This window comes from Astyanax mexicanus, chromosome 4 (assembly GCF_023375975.1).
Source record: "Astyanax mexicanus isolate ESR-SI-001 chromosome 4, AstMex3_surface, whole genome shotgun sequence".
NCBI lineage: Eukaryota > Metazoa > Chordata > Actinopteri > Characiformes > Acestrorhamphidae > Astyanax > Astyanax mexicanus.
In genome coordinates, this window is record NC_064411.1 from 20,964,606 (window position 1) to 20,985,148 (window position 20,543).

The window sequence follows — 20,543 nt, forward strand, 5'->3', positions numbered from 1 at the left end:
TAACCAGGAACTAAGCTCCTAACGACAGGTCTAGAGCTGTAGTTGGAACGACGCAGCTGAACCACGGTAGTTGCGAACATTCGCTGGAACTACGGTTCTGGGAAACACCTGAGTAGCTTAACTAAGGTTCGCACTATGTAAGTTACTAAGGTGGTTACCTCCATAGTTCCAACTACGCTTTTGGGAAACACCTGCGTCGCAGCTGCATCGTCCAGACTATGTAAGTTGCTAACGTAGTTAGCAACTGAGCTTTTGGGAAACGTACCCCAGATTTGTATTCTCACTCACTCATAAATCCCTGCAGTGTCTGTGTTCCACCAGCAGATGGCCTCCAAGCTCCACCAAAAAACATCTCCTCTAGAAATCTGATCAGGAGCAGATAATGGAAGCTGCTGAATAAAATCATCTCAACGCAAACAAACAAAAAAGTTAATGTAAGAATTTACTGTATCTGGACCTGTAATATATTCATGCACTTGTTTGAACACACCACACAAAGCTGACAAAACAACAAGTCACAAGATTATTACACAAAAAATAAGTATTACATAGAAAACTATTACATTAAAAATCCACACAAATTATATATAATATTGTATTATATACAAATATTTATTATTAATAAAGTAAATCAAACAATTGCGTTAAGGAAATTTAAAACACCTTACCTCCTGCCTTAGACAAACACTATATACACTATAAACACTTTATTCTTCCAAAAAAAATCCCGTCATAAAACATTATTTTAGTATCTGTAACAATGTTGTAAATCAGTGCGTAAGAAACTGTGTTGAGTGCGCACCGCATTTCCGCAGCGTGAGGCTATTTTTCTAGATTTTTTATCTTGTACACTACTTAGGGAGCCTAATGAAGAAACACCATGTCTCCTATAGGCATAAAATACACATTATTACACACTTTATCAGCCACCAATATCAGGGTAAGAGCTGTTATTATTATATTATTATATTATTATTAATAAAATAAAAGCTTATGTGAATATATTTTCCAGTTAATATAGAGTATTTTAAGCTGAATGTAAAATAGGGGACCCTTCTAATTCAGCAGGTCTTCCCAGCTAACAAAAACACGTCCGGAGGACGTCCCCCGAACCAACACCGCGAACGTCCCCAGGACGGGCATTTTGTAGGGTCGCCAAAATGTTGCAGCGGACGTCCTCATAGGACGTTTGTAGGACCACCAGGGAACCTTCACGGGACGTCCAGGGGACGTTGATGGAAAGTCCTCTAAACGTCGTTAGTAACGTTCTTAGGACGTTTCTAGAACCACCTGAGGACTCCGAGGGGACGCTTATGGGAAGTGTTTTAAAGGTTTTGTTTAACGTTCTTAGGACGTTCATAGGACCCCGAAATAACATCCAGGGGACTCTGAGGAGACGTTTATACAACATACTTGGGACGTTTGTAGGACCTCCTGGTAACACGGACTATGATGGGACAGTAAATGCTTGTAGCGTAAAATTAGACACAAAAAGTGATGATGCAAAAACCTTTATTGTAACAATAATAAACTGTGAACATGAACTGATCTTGAAAATGTGTGGTGTGCTCGCTGTCAGCGTCTCAAGCCTCCTCTCCCTGGGATGAAGCCTAAGAGAATAAACAAAGAAGTATTTTTGTTCATTTTCAATTTTGTGATCTCTTCATACAACATATATTAACTGTACTTAATATATAATGAAAATCCACGGACTGGACATGCAGTATGATGGTTTAATACAGCTATACCACGGCAAGTGCAATACTAAATACTGACTAAATAAACTGACTGAAATATTACAAAAATGAAAAACAATGATTATTTTTTCTAATTCATTTCAATTGTTATTTTAAATATTAACGTGTGTTTCACACCGAGCGCAAAAAATAAACCACAGGGAAATGGCTTCCGATGTAACTTATAAAACAAATAGAACCACATTAAATATTATAAATGTAGTGCAAAGTGTCTGGTTATATTATTGTTAGAATCATAGTAACTGGTAGTGACAATTTACAAGAGGGGGGAAAAATGAATATGAATTTATGCAGATCAACTGGATACAAATATAAAAGCTTATGTTGTAGGAACTGCAATGAAAATGATTATGATAAAAAGTGGCATTTTAATAGCATGTATTATTATTATTATTATTATTATTATTATTGTTGTTGTTGTTGTTATTGTTGTACCAGCAACAGCCTCAATAATATTAAACATAAGAATTCTAACAATAAAACCTTTTTTTATAATTTGAAAAAGAATTGGTATTAATAATAGCGTCAAGTATTATTATTCTACTACCACTGCCAATAATAATAATAATAATAATAATAATAATAATAATAATAATAATAATAGTTTATTTTTTATCAGTATTCATTTCGTTCTTTACTTATTTTACACGCACAAGTGCCTGTCTAATTTGTTTAATTTCATCCCCAGACGCGAATTAGCTTTTTCCGTTTTTTTTTCAGTATTACAAGTCTTAGTAATTTTCTTTGGTTGTGTGGAGTTTTTCGTTTCTTTTTTTTGAAATTCGTTAGACTATATTTTTGTCAACATTTTGGGTTTATTTTCGCTTGTTATTTTTCTAATAATAATAGTAATTACATAATTTACTTTTACGGTTACAGTTATGGTACAGTTGTAGCTGGTTACTTTTATAGTGGAGTAACTCTTTTTGGAGAAGTAACTAGTAACTTGTTACTTTTTCAAAGTAACGTGCCCAACACTGAATATAACGTACAAAAAACGCAAATATGGTAATTATGAATAATAATTCTAATAAACAAGGCATATTTCGCTTTAAATGTTTATTTTCTGAAAGGATATACAGCTAAATAGGCTAGATAACTGAAAAGCAGAGATTCTAATCTTTAAAATGGCATATTGGGTGCCTATAATTATTTTAATAAACACAGCCAGATATTAATTATGACATATTTCTGGCCCGCCGGCGGGCCAGGGCGTGTTAAGAGGTTAATGATGTGTATTGGGCTCTACAAAATAAACTACGCTAAGTCGACATTGCAAACGTTGCGCAATAGCTGACAATTCAAGATTATTTCCATATCTCTGTTTACCGGCTGCAACTAGAGTCTGTCCTCTGGAAAACAAGCTCGTTAATTTTAAACATTTGGCAGCTTCTTCTTCCATCTTCTTTTTTTTTTTTTATCTGGCCTTTTCGGCTCCACCTGGCCTCTTTTTACCTCCATCACAGCCAGTGACGCTTCGTCCTATTCTATTGCTATATTTAATTTTATCGCTCCAGAAAAGACCACTCGTGGGCGCAACCAACTCAAACATTTGGGAGAGGAGAATTCCCTCAGAAGGTTAAACACATCTAATCTACTAGTGGCTGATGAATAGAGAATGCATACATAGTTGAATGTAAATGAATGCAAGAATAAGATTAGATATGAAAACAACAGGAGGGTCAATACAACAACAACAACAACAATAATAATAATAATAATAATAATAAAAAACCTTTATTTTATGACTTATGAACTCGCTCGCAAATTAAAGAGTAACCAGCATAGGGTATGTGCTTATTTGTCGACTAAAACACTAATACCAAGATAAATACAAAAACCATATATCGAAAATAGTTATTTTACATGAGTTTGTTCATTGAAACACCTCCAAAGCGGTCCTCATGTGAGATATTATTTATTGTCATCATATCAGAAGCTTGTTTGATAAATCAGAGCTTAATGATGTTAAATGTTAGTCGGAGGCCGCTTGTCACATGATATGTAAATATATGTTCATATAAACCAATAGTATCGGGATAAGACGGGAATTGTATTCCAGCAGCTTGAGTGAAGTCCCGGTACGGAGCCACAAGTCCAGCAATGCCAAATGCCAAAAAGTAAAATGTTAAATTACTTGTAATGTCTATTAATGTGGTTATATTTGTCTATCTTTAAAAAATCCAGTTTATTGAACACTTAAAAATATAAAATTAACTATAATTATTGTATAGTAATAAAACATTAAGTATAATGTGGGTCGTTCTAGATCATTGGACTTACCGTTTTAGGGAACATGCTGCCAGATGAATAGGGCTAGAGAAAAAAGGATAAACAAAACTGTCAATAGCCATATTTTGCATGAATACATTAAATACATTATAAGCATGCCTTAAATAACAAATAGTGATTTTTGCGTGTCTGAATGAGATATTCTTATCCGTGTTTTATCTCCTGCCCTTGCTGCTCTGCACTGGCAGAAGGCGTTGCATCATTTCATTTGGGGTCGAGTTTCTATGTGATATGAGCAGGCTTCGGGCTGAGAGGTAAGTTTTTGTTTTATATAACTTATAGAGATTTATAGTTGTTTTACTACATTGTATTGTAAATTGTACAACAGTGCTTATTATTAGGTTGTAAAAGCATACAATAAGCGTACATTAACTAAATATTTTGCTTGTAGGACAGCTAGCCAGCTAACAAAAACACGTCCGGAGGACGTCCCCCGAACCAACACCGCGAACGTCCCCAGGACGGGCATTTTGTAGGGTCGCCAAAATGTTGCAGCGGACGTCCTCATAGGACGTTTGTAGGACCACCAGGGAACCTTCACGGGACGTCCAGGAGACGTTGATGGAAAGTCCTCTAAACGTCGTTAGTAACGTTCTTGGGACGTTTCTAGAACCACCTGAGGACTCCGAGGGGACGCTTATGGGAAGTGTTTTAAAGGTTTTGTTTAACGTTCTTAGGACGTTCATAGGACCCCGAAATAACATCCAGGGGACTCTGAGGAGACGTTTATACAACATACTTAGGACGTTTGTAGGACCTCCTGGTAACACGGTCTATGATGGGACAGTAAATGCTTGTAGCGTAAAATTAGACACAAAAAGTGATGATGCAAAAACCTTTATTGTAACAATAATAAACTGTGAACATGAACTGATCTTGAAAATGTGTGGTGTGCTCGCTGTCAGCGTCTCAAGCCTCCTCTCCCTGGGATGAAGCCTAAGAGAATAAACAAAGAAGTATTTTTGTTCATTTTCAATTTTGTGATCTCTTCATACAACATATATTAACTGTACTTAATATATAATGAAAATCCACGGACTGGACATGCAGTATGATGGTTTAATACAGCTATACCACGGCAAGTGCAATACTAAATACTGACTAAATAAACTGACTGAATTATTACAAAAATGAAAAACAATGATTATTTTTTCTAATTCATTTCAATTGTTATTTTAAATATTAACGCGTGTTTCACACCGAGCGCAAAAAATAAACCACAGGGAAATGGCTTCCGATGTAACTTATAAAACAAATAGAACCACATTAAATATTATAAATGTAGTGCAAAGTGTCTGGTTATATTATTGTTAGAATCATAGTAACTGGTAGTGACAATTTACAAGAGGGGGAAGTAAAAAAAAATGAATATGAATTTATGCAGATCAACTGGATACAAATATAAAAGCTTATGTTGTAGGAACTGCAATGAAAATGATTATGATAAAAAGTGGCATTTTATTAGCATGTATTATTATTATTATTATTATTATTATTATTATTATTATTGTTGTTGTTGTTATTGTTGTACCAGCAACAGCCTCAATAATATTAAACATAAGAATTCTAACAATAAAACCTTTTTTATAATTTGAAAAAGAATTGGTATTAATAATAGCGTCAAGTATTATTATTCTACTACCACTGCCAATAATAATAATAATAATAATAATAATAATAATAATAATAATAATAATAATAATAATAATAGTTTATTTTTTATTAGTATTCATTTCGTTCTTTACTTATTTTACACGCACAAGTGCCTGTCTAATTTGTTTAATTTCATCCCCAGACGCGAATTTGCTTTTTCCGTTTTTTTTTTCAGTATTACAAGTCTTAGTAATTTTCTTTGGTTGTGTGGAGTTTTTCGTTTCTTTTTTTTTTAAATTCGTTAGACTATATTTTTGTCAACATTTTGGGTTTATTTTCGCTTGTTATTTTTCTAATAATAATAGTAATTACATAATTTACTTTTACGGTTACAGTTACGGTACAGTTGTAGCTGGTTACTTTTATAGTGGAGTAACTCTTTTTGGAGAAGTAACTAGTTACTTTTTCAAAGTAACGTGCCCAACACTGAATATAACGTACAAAAAACGCAAATATGGTAATTATGAATAATAATTCTAATAAACAAGGCATATTTCGCTTTAAATGTTTATTTTCTGAAAGGATATACAGCTAAATAGGCTAGATAACTGAAAAGCAGAGATTCTAATCTTTAAAATGGCATATTGGGTGCCTATAATTATTTTAATAAACACAGCCAGATATTAATTATGACATATTTCTGGGCCGCCGGCGGGCCAGGGCGTGTTAAGAGGTTAATGATGTGTATTGGGCTCTACAAAATAAACTACGCTAAGTCGACATTGCAAACGTTGCGCAATAGCTGACAATTCAAGATTATTTCCATATCTCTGTTTACCGGCTGCAACTAGAGTCTGTCCTCTGGAAAACAAGCTCGTTAATTTTAAACATTTGGCAGCTTCTTCTTCCATCTTCTTTTTTTTTTTTAATCTGGCCTTTTCGGCTCCACCTGGCCTCTTTTTACCTCCATCACAGCCAGTGACGCTTCGTCCTATTCTATTGCTATATTTAATTTCATCGCTCCAGAAAAGACCACTGGTGGGCGCAACCAACTCAAACATTTGGGAGAAGAGAATTCCCTCAGAAGGTTAAACACATCTAATCTACTGCGAAGTAGTGGCTGATGAATAGAGAATGCATACATAGTTGAATGTAAATGAATGCAAGAATAAGATTAGATAAGGGCCACTCCGAGCACACTAAGCTCTGCCAAGGATTAATTCAGCTTCTTTGTTTCCTTTGGTATTTTTTTAACATAAACTGAATTTTATGAGCTCAAATAATGGATTTTTAATTTTATATTGAGACCAAAAAAATAGCTAACAAAGAATGAAAACAACAGGAGGGTCAATACAACAACAACAACAATAAAAATAATAATAATAATAATAATAATAATAATAATAATAATAATAATAATAATAATAATATACCTTTATTTTATGACTTATGAACTCGCTCGCAAATTAAAGAGTAACCAGCATAGGGTATGTGCTTATTTGTCGACTAAAACACTAATACCAAGATAAATACAAAAACCATATATCGAAAATAGTTATTTTACATGAGTTTGTTCATTGAAACACCTCCAAAGCGGTCCTCGTGTGAGATATTATTTATTGTCATCATATCAGAAGCTTGTTTGATAAATCAGGGCTTAATGATGTTAAATGTTAGTCGGAGGCCGCTTGTCACATGATATGTAAATATATGTTCATATAAACCAATAGTATCGGGATAAGACGGGAATTGTATTCCAGCAGCTTGAGTGAAGTCCCGGTACGGAGCCACAAGTCCAGCAATGCCAAATGCCAAAAAGTAAAATGTTAAATTACTTGTAATGTCTATTAATGTGGTTATATTTGTCTATCTTTAAAAAAATCCAGTTTATTGAACACTTAAAAATATAAAATTAATTATAATTATTGTATAGTAATAAAACATTAAGTATAATGTGGGTCGTTCTAGATCATTGGACTTACCGTTTTAGGGAACATGCTGCCAGATGAATAGGGCTAGAGAAAAAAAGATAAACAAAACTGTCAATAGCCATATTTTGCATGAATACATTAAATACATTATAAGCATGCCTTAAATAACAAATAGTGATTTTTGCGTGTCTGGGGAATGAGATATTCTTATCCGTGTTTTATCTCCTGCCCTTGCTGCTCTGCACTGGCAGAAGGCGTTGCATCATTTCATTTGGGGTCGAGTTTCTATGTGATATGAGCAGGCTTCGGGCTGAGAGGTAAGTTTTTGTTTTATATAACTTATAGAGATTTATAGTTGTTTTACTACATTTTATTGTAAATTGTACAACAGTGCTTATTATTAGGTTGTAAAAGCATACAATAAGCGTACATTAACTAAATATTTTGCTTGTAGGACAGCTAGCCACTACTCAAACCTAGCTAGCTTGATAATGTTAGAGTTAGCTAGTTAGCTTGCAAGCTAATGTATGTTAACGTTAGCGTCGGCTGAGCCGAGCCATAGATCATTTATTTAACACTAAAATTACATTTGGTAACATAATTAATTGCCTTGACCGTATACTTTAGAAATAGTCTCAAACTCACCAGGCAGAGATTCTCTTTATGGCATTGACTTTGATTAGCGTTTCGTTAGCCTAACTAGCTGGCTAACTAGCTAAGTTAGCTAGGGTTACATAATGAACGTATTCTTGAGGGTTGACTGAAACTCATCTTGTTCGTAATTCGCGCACCGTATTATTATTATTATTATTATTATTATTATTATTATTATTACGTTAACTAACCATAAAATGTAGTGTCCTTTGCTAAACTATCTAATTGACACTCCCCCTGAAAGTATATACGAAGATTTGAAATAGCAACTTGCAAGCTAGCAGATATATAAGGTACACACCGATTTAAATTAACACTATTTACATGTAATAAAAGTAACAACAATACCAATAATGAAGAATGAATCAAATTAACTATGGAAACTGTAAATATTGTATGTTATACCGTCAAAAAGTGTTGTCAGACCACAAACTAGCGGAGCTGAGGTAAAATAACCGTTACTGTCAGAAACCTCACGAGACCAAAACTGGCTCGTGCGCCCACAGCTGTGCGCCGCGTGCGCTACTAGTCAGTCACCTTCCATTAAACTTTTTACAATATTTTTTTATTTATAAGAATGAAATATATTTATAAATTGCATAAAACCTTTCTTTATATATAGCATAGATATTTTTATTGTTATTATTTTCCAAAATCTTAATAATGTGAAATGTTTCATGTCTGTTAGATACATTTTAAATATATATAGAGTGTGTCAGTGGCATTGTTGTATTTAGTTGGTTCTTTCAATAAGTTGATTACCTGTTAATTTTCTTTGTCTCCAGTGAGCTGTGTTCATCTTCCTTTTTTTCATTTGATCTGCTGCACACCATCCTTTTTGGAGACTGCTGTGCTGCACCTATCTAAACCACCATTCCCTATTTTATGGACGGAAAGCTGCAAGTTTACAATCTTCTCTTGTAATAAGGTAAGGATATTCTTGTTGTCAGAGAAAAACAGAGTTTGTGTGTGTGTGTGTGTGTGTATATGTATATATACGTACAGTTGTGGTCAAAAGTTTACATACACTTGTAAAAAAACATAATGTTATGGCTGTCTTGAGTTTTCAATAAGTTCTACAACTCTTATTTTTCTGTGATAGAGTGATCGGAACACATACATGTTTGTCACAAAAAACAGTCATAAAATTTGGTTCTTTCATAAATTTATTATGGGTCTGCTGAAAATGTCACCAAATCTGCTGGGTCAAAAATATACATACAGCAACATTAGTATTTGGTTACATGTCCCTTGGCCATTTTCACGGCAACTAGGCGCTTTTGGTAGCCATCCACAAGCTCCTGGCAAGCTTCAGGTCGAATGTTTGACCACTCTTCTTGACAGAATTGGTGCAGTTCAGCTAAATGTGATGGTTTTCTTGCATGAACCCGTTTCTTTAGCACTGTCCACATGTTCTCAATGGGGTTTAAGTCAGGACTTTGGGAAGGCCATTCTAAAACCTTAATTCTAGCCTGGTTTAGCCATTCCTTTACCACTTTTGATGTGTGTTTTGGGTCATTGTCTTGTTGGAACACCCAACTGCGCCCAAGACCCAACCTTCGGGCTGATGGTTTTAAGTTTTCCTGCAGAATTTGGAGGTAATCCTCCTTCTTCATTATCCCATTTACTTTCTGCAAAGAACCAGTTCCACTGGCAGCAAAACATCCCCAGAGCATAATACTACCACCACCATGCTTGACAGTAGGCATGGTGTTCCTGGGATTAAAGGCCTCACCTTTTCTCCTCCAAACATATTGCTGGGTGTTGTGGCCAAACAGCTCAATTTTTGTTTCGTCTGACCAGAGAACTTTCCTCCAGAAGGTTTTATCTTTGTCCATGTGATCAGCAGCAAACTTCAGCCGAGTCTTAAGGTGACTTTTCTGGAGCAAGGGCTTCTTTCTTGCACGGCAGTCCATGGCGATGTAAAACACGCTTGACTGTGGAGACTGACACCTGTGTTCCATCAGCTTCCAAATCCTTGCAGACCTGCTTCTTGGTGATTCTTGGTTGACTCTTGACCATCCTGACCAATCTCCTCTCGGCAGCATGTGATAGCTTGCGTTTTCTTCCTGATCGTGGCAGTGACACAACTGTTCCATGCACTTTATACTTGTGTATAATTGTCTGCACAGTTGCTCTTGGGACCTGTAGCTGCTTTGAAATGGCTCCGAGTGACTTCCCTGACTTGTTCAAGTCAATAATTCGCTTTTTCAGATCCACACTGAGTTCCTTTGACTTTCCCATTGTAGCTTTTGTAGCTGAGTCTAATCACTGGGTCAAATGAGCCCTATTTAAATGGGCTCATGAGAAGTCAACAGCTGTAGTCAATCAGAATCACTTACAAGAAGTGAAGAGGCCATGACATGAAGCTAATTTGATTGACACAGCTCGCTACATCACCAAAATTGACAAATTTTGTTGCTGTATGTATATTTTTGACCCAGCAGATTTGGTGACATTTTGAGCAGACCCATAATAAATTTATGAAAGAACCAAATTTTATGACTGTTTTTTGTGACAAACATGTATGTGTTCCGATCACTCTATCACAGAAAAATAAGAGTTGTAGAACTTATTGAAAACTCAAGACAGCCATAACATTATGTTTTTTTACAAGTGTATGTAAACTTTTGACCACAACTGTATACGTATATTTATATATATATATATATATATATTTATACACACACACACACACACACACACATATATATATATATATACGCATATTTACATGGAGTGACCCAGGTCTTTCTGTGTGGAGTTGGCACATTCTCCCTGTTCCCTCACAGTCCAAATATATTTAAATAAATTTGACCTGTAACATACCAGACCACAATTGTAACCTGAACAAAACAATGTATTAACATTTCCTTCATATTGCAAAAAAAAAAATCCCTATGACTGGCTTGTTTTGAATGGTGAAATTAAGTCAGAAAAACAAGCTGGTATACATTCTCATAGTTCAGTACCGCCTCTACTTTTGAACGCTTTGCCATTTAGGAAGACATTAGTAACCATAATAATTAGTCAACAGAGAAAAATCCACATTGTGCGTACAGGGCTTTCTTCTAACATTCAGCAACTCCAATATTCACATTTCTGTTTTATATTTGCACATTTTCTTCACATAGGCCCAAGTCCCCTGGACCCTCATGGACCCAGCAGGCAGAAGTCTGGATCTTCAGACTGGGTTTTACCCAGGTAAGTAAAATATATATATTTTTTCTAAGGAAAATTTAATATAGTCTCAAAATATGTCTTTTTGAGATTGTGGTCTGTAGGGAAAAAACACGCTTGTAAGTTAAGCAGCACTGCACACGCCCCCATGGGATCAAGTGTCTCAGGCAATTCAACAGTCAGTCCTGCTTTACAGCAAATACCAGCCCAGACAAGAGTGAGAGGCAGGCTAGTTTGTTAGCTAGTTAGCACTGTGTACTAGAATCATAGAACCCCCCCATCTCCATCTATACACAAATGTAAAGAGAGTGTTGAAAAGGTGCAGGAGTTTGTTCTTACTTCTGTGTCCAAATCATATATCTGAACCATATATAAGCTTCACTGCCTACTTCATTCACCATGATTGGAATGTGTCTAATGACTTCTCAGCTGTGCAGACTACAATAAGTCTTTACCACTAGGAGGACAGAGCACTCTAATTGTAGGTGTGATTATATTTTCTCACAAAAACACTTACTGGCAAATGCACTCTTACCTCTGTACATTAGTTTTGACAATGTATTTTAATTATTCACTTGATAAAACCATATTACCTCAATATACAGATAAAGATACACTGTCTCGATCTCTGTGTAGATGCTAAGGTTTTGTAGTTTTTATTCGTTTTTATATATTTTTTAAAGCTTAGTTTTAGTTTAGTTTTATTAGTTTTAGTTTTTTTTGCACTTGGTGTTATTTGTCAGATGCAGGAGTCAAAAAGGTCAGAGTAAGTATTGTGTAATAAAAACTTATCAAAAGATAGCATTTAAAAACAAACTCAAATGGAATTACACAGAGAGAGGGGCGGGGATGAGAGAGAGAGAGGGTGATTGATAGAAACTAATCCATCCTCCTCATGGTGCACCTGTGTAGTAGCTAATTACCTCCTATTTCTTTTTCCAGTGAAATGTCATTGTTGGAGACCACTATGTGCTCCTCACCTCACTGAGCGATTATTCTTCATTCGTCTTTGACCTGCTGCTACTGCTTGTGAAGGAAAGGTAAGTAGGGAAGGCTGTGGTGTAGTATTAACAAGCTATATGAAGAACAGATAACTGCACTGTAACCTACATTCGTTCCCTGTTAAAAGATTGAGAAAAATGTTTTATTTAAGATGGTGTTTGATGGTCAAGGTGGTTGACCAGTTTCATCAAAGAACACATAGTGTGGACAACCATCTACTTTTCGAATTAAACATGCTAATACCGTTCGACTGCAATGACAATGTGCCCTGCTTACTGTGCTGCAGTCCAAAGATGTTGATTCAGTGTGTAGTAGCATTAGATTACATTTAGCAATATATTTATTTTGACAGTCTATAGGTAAAGATACACTCGCTCTCTGTTTAGATTCATGTGTTGTTTTTTATTCATTCGAAAATAATTGCATATATGGTAGTCATGAACATGGGTAATTACTGATGGGACAATATTTCCAGAAGCCCCCAGTGCAAACACTGCCTCTGCTTGCACTTTGCCTTGTATGTATGTCATGTCAAGAATAATGTGTACTGTCTTTCTTCTTCTTCTTCCTTTTTTTTTTAGCTGGTTCCTGGTTAGATCACCATGGAGTCCTTAAACATTCGCCTGCAGTGTGAAAGCACTTTTCTAGATGGTTCAGATATTTGGACCAATTACAGGAAGCAGAGGCAGAAAACAAACCAGAGGAAGAAAGGATTGGTGCTGTACTGAAATCTGACTCCCCTCGGCGTGCAGGCGCGTCACGCAACATTATAGGACACAAGCACACTGGGATATAATTTATTAACTGTAACAATATACTAAGTCTTACTTATACACAGAAATAAAATAAATCTAATGAGAATTTGTTAAACTCATTCTGCTGCGGCAGATTTATCACATCACAGCAACTCGCCGAACACCTATCATTCTATAAACCAATTAATATAGAGTATAGAGAGACGCAGCCCACGTAGCTGATGATGAGAGGACATAGTAAAGTTCTTTTGTCCGCTTACTAAACTGCAGTGTGAAATGAAACCTAACCGGACCAAAAGGTACAGTGTAGCAAACACATGAACGTTGGTTCAGACCATGGTCCGGACTTTCAGGTATGAAAGCACCCTTAGTTTCATTCAATCACAGGACAGCTACTAATCATATAAAATATTGGTCCTTCATAATAGAAATGTACTATTGAGAGTTGTACAAGTGTCTGTGTTGCTTTTAAGGTGAGGAAACTGCCCACTGATCAAGGATTATAAAATGATTAACACAATCTGCATTTTTAAAAAGATAAGTTTGATTCTCTAAATGTACAGCTGAAATGCACTGATTGTCTTTGTAAAGATAATAACAAAGCAGTATGTCTCATGTTGAATGTTATAATGACAATAAAAACTATCACCCAATAAACTATGTTTAGTAGTTTTTTGTCTCCCCAAAGAGCAGCTAACCTGTAACCATAATATTTTTTAAAACAAGTACTGCTGTTATTTTTGGCTGTTTCTATAAGTTGGTCAGTACTGAATGTATTATTAAGTTGAGAAAAAGCCTAACTTAAAAACTTAGAAATTTCTAAGAATAGAATGTTTTACGCAATGTGTCTTTTGTTATCTGTGAAATATATTTGACACTTCTGACCAAACCTTTATGGGTTTTTTTTTTTCTTTCTGGCAAGCAAAAGTGAAATACTTTTTTGTAATTCCTGCTATGATACACACAAGATACACTTGAACTGTTTTGACCTCAGGTTGGCTTAATGCCATTTTTATAAGTGCAGTATTTGTATAGTTTTGATAAGCTATTGGTGATGGTACAAGATGTTACAATTTAGGCAATGAAAATGTGATGCTTGCACAGTGAAAACACTTAATATCAATATTCACATGATAAATTGTAAAAAAAAACAAAAAAAAATTGACTAGCATTAAACTCACAAGTAATGTAATTTGGTTTGTAGCCTAATTAAATCTAAATCTAGCCTGTTTTGGGGCTTGAAAAAGAGCAGCCCCATTCCATTTCTGAGAAAGGAAAGATATGGAAAGGCAAAGGAAAATACCCACGTCTAGTCTGTGTGATGGGCTGCTCCCCAACCACTCTGTAATGTGAAAATCAACAGTGTTTTAATCAGCTGCACCTGCTCCATGGAGAAAACCACATCTAATCGTTCTAAGGTAACGTCCTGTGTACGTTCTGTTTGGGCGAGAATAGGACCTGCTGCGAACGTTACCGAACGTCCTATAAAGGGGTGTTTGGGAACGTTATGTATGGACGAGAACAGGACCTGCTGCAAACGTTACCGAACGTCCTCTAAAGGGGTGTTTGGGAACGTTATGTATGGACGAGAATAGGACCTGCTGTGGACGTTACCGAACGTCCTATAAAGGGGTGTTAGGGAACGTTAAATTTGGACGGTAATAGGACCTGATGCGGACGTCAGTTTGGTCCTACAAGCGTCCTATAGAGAACGTTACAAAAATGCCCAAACAGGGACGTCCGCGAACGTCCCCGGGACGTTCCTTGTTTGCTGGGTTTACTCCACAGTCCGGCTGAACTGCCTCTTCAGAGGTTCCGCAGTAAAACTGAACTGAACGCTGCGGTTTAGAGCACTATACAGTACAATAGCACTGTAACTGTGTTATAGAGCGGATAACAAGTAAATAAAAGCGCTCCGGAGAGTCTAAACACAACTTCTCTCCTCACTTTCTCTCTCCTTCTCCTCCAACACACACCCACAGACACTCACACTCTCCCTCTTAGTCCCGCCCCTACTCGGCGCGGATTGGATAGAAAATGTGTGTCGAGCTTTTCACTCGTATGATTGGCGGAGCTGAACAGGAAACCAGCAGGAAAAATCCGCGAAACAGAAAAGGCACATGGGAAATGGAGTTCGTTTGCACTTACAATGAAAAACAAAGAAAATAATACAAATACAAAAACACAGGATATTTTTAAGGGTCCTACACAAGTATCTAATGTTATCTAGCTAGCCAATGTTCCCAGTGCTTTTTTAAACCAAGTATCTAATGTTATTTAATTAGCCAATGTTACCAGTGCTTTTTTTAAACCAAGTAACTAATGTTATCTAGCTAGCCTATGTTCCCAGTGCTTTTTAACCAGTATCTAATGTTATCTAGCTAGTGAAGAGTAACCGTTTATTTCAATTATGATTACTTAATTTTAGCATCTATAATTACATAATCATTGTGTGAAACCTTGTATTTTATATGCATTTATATAGAAGATTAACCAATACTCACATTGTATTTTATACGCATTTATATTACTCACATTGTATTTTATACACATTTATATAGAAGATTAAACAGTAATCACAATATATATTCTTTACACATATAGTTAAACATTGCTTGATAAGGCATGTAACTAACACAGACTCTATTATATGGCAAATTAACCCAAATGATACATAAGGCATTTACTAAGACATAGGATCTACTGTATGGCGTACTAACCACGTGTTACTGACATATTAGCATATAACATATGAAATCTATTGTGTGACTTGTTTAGCTCACGCTTAAGGCATCTCGGTCGCTGCATGACCCTAACTAACGGCCATCAATCATCGACTGGTACACTCTGTACGAACTGAATTGATACAAAGGAGACTTCGGGATGAACAGGGCGGCCTTTCTCTCTGTGCGTGTAAAGTCCTTCACCTACCAAAGCGGGAGGAGGACGCGCGCACATGGGGAGGGCGGCACTGTCTAATTACTGAAACAATGCCACACTGTCTGACTGCACACAGTCAAGGCCAAACACCGTTGGTCCGGTCAGACATGTGAAACGGATTACTAACACGTGAAATTATGCATACTAACATGAGATGATTTTAGCAACGCCTCATCAGCAGGTTTCACGTCATTTGGGGTATAAACATGGAGTCAGATCAGAGGGGGGTCAGAACTTTTACTATTTGATGGCTGTTAACTGTCTTGTATGTACTGGTTCTCCTGAATTCAGTACTTTGTAATAAATACTTGATTTGCTTTCAACTCCACTCCACCTGTCTGCAACTCTCTCCATCAAAACGAACACGCAGGGGAGTTGTACCCCGGATGGTGGATGGGGGTAACCCATCTTCCATTTTCTTTTTACAACACTAGCAAATGTTCCCAATGCTTTTTTTAACCCAAGTATCTAATGCTATCTAGCTAGATAATGTTCCCAGTGCTTTTTTAACCCAGGTCCCTCGTCTGGAAAAAAGTAATATTATCTAATTTCTAGAACATAAAAAAAAGGAAAGAGTCGGGTCAGAGTTCACTCACTCTCCAGCATATACAACATAGATATCGAGATGATGAAACTGTGGGTAACATTAGCTTCTCTAAAACTGCAGCAGGTCTTGGAGCTGCTGCTCTGAATCTGCTGGTGTGAGCTTCTGCTGCTCTCTGGCTCTGCAGATGAAGTTGGGCTTTAACCTGATGCTGTGATTCGCCACCATGTCAGCTATATTGATTTAGTAAACAAATCAGTTAAGCCATTGATGTGGAGCTGCAGTTTTTCTTGGTAAAACACAATTAAATTTACATTTCTCACCAAATTTTCTTTTGTGTTTTTTATATTTAAAGGATTTTGTTTTACATATACAAAACAACACATATTGATCTCAGGAGTGCATATCACTGTTAGTCTGAAGCTAATGTGGTGGAAAATTATTAACTGTGTTGTAAAAAAAAATGAGGAATCTTTTATAAAGTGGTCTAAAGGAAAAGGTTTTTAGACATCGTTGGTCAAGTGATCAATGTAGCAGGAATTTGAAAAAATAAAACAGCAGCTAGATCTTACAATGCCTTTTTATTGCATATAAGTACAAGTGTATGTTGGTAAGTTAACCGAACACCCTTCACTTATACATGTTTCATTCAAATTTAAATCAGATAAAGATTTAAAAGGTAAAAAATTAAAATTTTATGAATTAATATTACTTAGAAGTAGTGCTGGTCAATATGGGAAAAAAGATATCACAATAACGATATATATCATGATATACCACATTAATATAAATCAATTATAAATAAATTAACAAACACAAAAATGAGGGTATTCAATCTGTCATTTCAGTTCGTTTTAGTTTTTCTTTTATTTACCGTTTTAATTAGTTTCAGTTGAGGAGAAGTTTCCTTAACAATAAGACTTGGTTACCTAGCTATATGGTGATCAGTGGCGGACTTAGCAATTTGGGGGCTCAAGGCGAATTTAGCTAGGGGGCCATCAACGTTAATATGCGAGAAATAAGTTTCAGATATAACACCATTGTATGTCAAAATGGAAAATATTTATTTAAAAAAAATAGTAAAAAAAGAAAATTGAAGCTTTCAATGCTAATTGTACTTTTTATATGTGCAATCAATAAACATATCTTTAAATAAAATATACACCCCAATGCCAAAAAAAGGTAAAGCAGTGTGACTGAGAGCATTTGTGTGAGTGAGGCAATCAGTAATTATTATCTAGAATTGTAACTGAACTTAATGATAAAGAATAATTATCAATCACATCAACATGTAGAGTGAAAATATGAGAGAGAGAGAGAGAGAGAGAGAGAGAGGAGGCAGAGTTTGTGTAAATGCATGTGTGACAGAAAGAGAGAGAATGAGTGTGTGAGAGAGACATCTGAGTGAGTGATGAAGAGTGTCCCTGTGTGAGTGTGTGAATAAGAGAGAGAGAGAGAGATAATGCATGTGTATGAGAGGGAACATATGTGGGGGGAGTGAGTGTGTGTGTGTGTGTGTGTGTGTGTGTGTGTTTGTGTGTGTGAGAGAGTGTATAGGGTTGGGCGATGTCTCCTTAACTGGCAGATGACGATGCTTACATTGAAACATCGCGATGGATGATATCGGTGGCGGGGGTGTTTGATCAATAAAATACTAAAAATATTTAAAATGAATGGGCAGCACGGTGGCACAGTGGGTAGCACTTCTGCCTCACAGCAAAACGGCCTGGGTTTGATTCCCGGGTGGGGCGACCCGGTCTCTCTGTGTGGAGTTTGCACGTTCTCCCTGTGTCTGCGTGGGTTTCCTCCGGGTTCTCCGGTTTCCTCCCACAGTCCAAAGACGGCACGTTCAGACTAATTGGAACTTGATTGAAATTGCCCCTCAGGTGTGAGTGTGTGAGCGAATGTGTCTTTTTGTCTGTCTGTGTCTGTCTGCCCTGCGATGGATTGGCGGCCTGTCCTGGGTGTATCCTGCCTTCTGCCCGATGCCTGCTGGGATAGGCTCCAGGTTTTTTTTTTATCGCAATGCCGCGCGTGCTTTCCTTTACTGAAGCTAAACTGTTTGATTATATTATGCCATATCAATACCATTTTAACGTTTTTCGTTTCTATGTTTTGAAATTCGTTAGATTATATTTTTGTCAACATTTTGGTTTTATTTTCGTTTATTATTTTTATAATAATAATAGAATTTACATGATTTAAAGTAAGTCAATACTTACTTTTACTGGTAACTAGTTACTTTTATAGTGGGGTAACTTCGTTAGTAACTAGTAATTATTCAAAGTAAGGTGCCCAACGCACCCGACGCACAACGAGCAGGCTTATTCTATTAGCGTGAATAACATGAAATGTTTAAAATTAATACAGACATGTAGAAAAAAAACGAAGACAAGCTGTAACCTAGATATAAATAATAATATCTTAATAATAATAGAATAATAATAAATAATATAATAATATGCCAATTAGGCATATTTATAGCAGTAGGGTATTTTAATGTTATCCCTGACTCTAATTCATTTAAGTTATATACCTGATTTGATCTTTTTCTGTACAATCCCTGCTAAAGTTTTAGGTGAAGAAGACCTAAAGAAGGTCAGTGCATGTTTCTGGAAAAATAAAAAATGTGGGCGTGGCATCGCAATGGTCCATCGCGATGTTGGGTCATAAATGACACAACCCTAGTATGGCACCTCCTCGTCCTCCTCCTCCACCAAAACATTTGGTCCAGTGGTGCTGACACACTAAAAAAGCTTTTGGAAGAGCATCTGTTTTAAGTTTAGCCACTTGGGTAGTGGCGCTTCATGGCTTCGCTCACAACCCACTTGTACACTTAATTTCACTTTAATTCCGTCTTTCACAAGCAGCGCGTTTGTGGTTCACCGGCATGGCCACATGGCATGGATGGAATATTCCATTTTAACGCGAAAGAGAGGGGGTGTGGACGGAATCTGTATTTCTTTGTAATGTATTGTGTACTTCATTTAACTCACAATAGAAAAAAGGGCAATTCTGTTTATACTCTTTTTCCTAAAGTTCATATTAATACTTGTAAAGGGTTAATCATTTAGTGGGTGTTAACATATGAACAGCTCAGGCATGAGGGATTGTGGTAGCTGCCTACCGTTTCATACACAGCCAGTCTATCTCTGCTCTCTCCTACTGGTATGCAGATTAGCTAAGTGTCAAACAGTCAGGTTGTTACCGTCATTTAATGGTCCATATTATGTCAATTTACATTTGAGATTTGTAGGTATAAACATACACATATTCACACACATATTTTTTCACAGTTTATTTTTTCACCTGCATATCCGATTAGCCTAAATTTTACCCTGTATATTTAATTCCCAGCGCCAGAGAGCTTTATTTTCGTGATAAATATTTCTTAAAACTGCATTGACACTAATGTGGTGACGTGTTTGTGTGTGTTGTGTTGGTACATGTAGATCAGGTGCAGCAGTGCTGCTGGGGTTTTTAAACACAGGGTTCAAACACCTTTTACCATGTAAAATTCAAGCACTTTTCAAGCACTTTCAAGTTTTTTTCAGCATATTTCAGTAAAGTGGAAAATTAATGATAACGGTGATATCTCAAAACTGCGATTCAGCGATAATCAATATATTGCAAAACTATTCTCCACACTTCACAGCGACTGAGCTACTGAGAAAAACTACTTATAAGTAAGTAAATAGCAGGAGTTATGGATTGATTGGTGTCAGTTTCACACAGTTTAAATACCAATGTTCTCAACATATTGAGTATCTCAACATAATGTGTATCCAATAAATTTCGTTCCACTTCACGATTGAAAGATTATTGATCTACTGTTCGAATTATGATGTATCTGGCATGATACGTCATAAAGAAGAAAAGGAGATCCAGTCCAAAA

General features: G+C 36.2%; 2 long non-coding RNA genes across 4 annotated transcripts; one reads left to right on the forward strand and one right to left on the reverse strand.

Moving 5' to 3' along the window:
• Window positions 1-1,495: 1,495 nt before the first annotated feature.
• LOC111191735 (uncharacterized) lies at window positions 1,496-8,976 on the reverse strand. 2 transcript variants are annotated; one of them, XR_007438735.1, is made up of 3 exons: window positions 8,633-8,976; window positions 4,041-4,073; window positions 1,496-1,610 (listed from the first exon to the last, which is right to left on the reverse strand). It is a non-coding gene; the product is annotated as an uncharacterized LOC111191735 (long non-coding RNA). The 2 variants fall into 2 exon arrangements; XR_007438734.1 differs by lacking the exons at window positions 1,496-1,610; window positions 4,041-4,073 and adding exons at window positions 4,871-4,985; window positions 7,625-7,657.
• On the forward strand, window positions 4,198-13,821 carry LOC111191570 (uncharacterized). Of its 2 annotated transcripts, none has more exons than XR_007438721.1 (5): window positions 4,198-4,303; window positions 9,013-9,155; window positions 11,362-11,431; window positions 12,350-12,447; window positions 12,991-13,821. It is a non-coding gene; the product is annotated as an uncharacterized LOC111191570 (long non-coding RNA). The 2 variants fall into 2 exon arrangements; XR_007438720.1 differs by lacking the exon at window positions 4,198-4,303 and adding an exon at window positions 7,641-7,890.
• Window positions 13,822-20,543: the final 6,722 nt, after the last annotated feature.